Source organism: Microtus ochrogaster, linkage group LG3, assembly GCF_000317375.1.
Source record: "Microtus ochrogaster isolate Prairie Vole_2 linkage group LG3, MicOch1.0, whole genome shotgun sequence".
Classification (NCBI taxonomy): domain Eukaryota; kingdom Metazoa; phylum Chordata; class Mammalia; order Rodentia; family Cricetidae; genus Microtus; species Microtus ochrogaster.
Genome location: NC_022029.1, coordinates 25655172 through 25657157, shown reverse-complemented (window position 1 = coordinate 25657157; position 1986 = coordinate 25655172).

Sequence of the window (1986 nt, the reverse complement as noted above, 5' to 3'; positions counted from 1 at the left end):
TGTGCTCCAGATGAGAGTGAAGGACGCTGAGAGCTCACATCCCTGAGTTCTGTGCACAGCACAGGCTGCATGCTCAGGGCAGCTGCTGGGCTCTGGCTTTTGAGAGGAGCCCATCTTCCTGAAATTGTGTCTAGAGACTCTTTCTGTGGGAGCTGGGAGGACTCCCACCCACTCCCATGCCTGTGTATAATCTCACCTTTGCAATGAACGCGAATCCATTGCCCAACTGATATGCATTGCTCAGAATAGCCCTCCGTAGACTGTCCACAGTTCTGGGAAGAAAGTTCTCTCCTGTGTGTTCCTAGCGGATGGTGAGACTCAAGCTTCTATCCAACCCCGAGCCCCAGGTATGACATCAGCTCCTAGAAGAACAAAAGATCCTGCCTAGGCCCCAGGATCTGTAACCCACAGGCCATGAGGAAGCAAGGAGAAAGGCAGAAATGTAAATACAAGAAGCAGAGGCCCTGACAGGGAGGGGAGCACCTCAGTCCAGCTCCAACAAACATGTCCCAATAGGGAGAGAGAAGGGGGCTGGGAAAGAGACCAGGCAAGGGTACAGATTCTCTACTGAGCTCCCCCTGGGTACAGAAAAAACGGATGGTGCTGTCCAGAGACCTCTTGAGCTTTCCAACCAGCTCAATGATCTCAGACCCCTGGTACAACAGGCGGCAGAGGAGGCTTGTAGCCTCCCACAAACCAAGTCTAGACACCTGGTCTCCAGACACACTGACTGCTGCCTCTGGTCTCCTTCCACCACTGGCTTCTTTGCACTCCTCTCTGAGCTGTGGAGAGGAAGCCTGCATCCCCTCCTCTTGTTGCCGAGAGACCCTGCCTGGTGAGGTGAGAGAATGACGTGAACAAGGAGGCAGAGGTAAGGAAGGGGTCTTCCCCACACCCACGGGACTGCCTGGGCCCATTTGCTGCAAGGATGTCTGACAGCCCAGAGAGATCAGACAGCTGAATGCCCTTGCTGTCCTGGAAGAGGCGGGGAAGCCTCGGCATTGCTGTTCCAGGAATCCGCTCTGGAAAAAAAAAGCTGCAAGCCTCTGCCAGCTCTGAGTTCATTAAATGGCTTCTGCCGTATTAATCTTTTGTTTCTGCTTAATGGAGGTTACAGTGGATGGGAGGAGGTGAGCTCCCGGGGCACAGGGCTCCGTGTGGAATCACCATGGGAACGGCAGCTTGATCTCTATTGGGTGACTAGTTCCCGAGGCTCACTCAGCATCCTCTTTAAGGGCTCAGAGTGCAGGCTGTACCCTGTTCATCTATCTGCAGGCCAAAGGGAAAGGGAAGTAAACAGCTCTGCGGGTCACCAGCTACCATGCTGCATTGGTCCGTTCATGCCCTTCTCGTCTCTGGGGGCTCTGTGAGTATCAGAGGGAAAGCGCTGAATCAGAAGCTTTCTGGTGAGCAGAGAGCATGTCCGTGGCCTTGCTTTCCCAGAAGACATTTTCAGAGCAAGGAGGACGAATCCAGTTCGGAGAGGAACAGGGCTGATCCAAGGCTGCAAGTCACGGGACCAGGGCTACATGGGGAGGCAGAGAAGCATCATTAACAGCACTAGTAACCCCAGAGAAATAGAAACCAGCAGCCCAAGGCATCCTGGGAGCTGGAAGCTGTTGATCTGTGGTTTCACAGGTCCTGAAAGGATGACGGGTGCTTGGGTTATCCGGTCCTATTGTCTCCTCCCAGGGAGGTAGGGTTCTTCTGAGAGCCAGGAAAGCTGAACCAACAGAACTGATACAGAGTAGTTCCAAGACCTGGGATGACGCGTGGAACTGAGGAAGATGCTGGCCATTCCAGCTATCAGGACATTTTAATCTGCTCGCCTGAGATGCAGTGCCTCTCCAGGTCCTGTGGGCTGGAGTTTTCATGCAAGAATTTAAGATGAGGCCTGGCGGTGGTGGCGCACGCCTTTAATCCCAGCACTCGGGAGGCAGAGGCAGGCGGATCTCTGTGAGTTCGAGACCAGCCTGGTCTACAGAG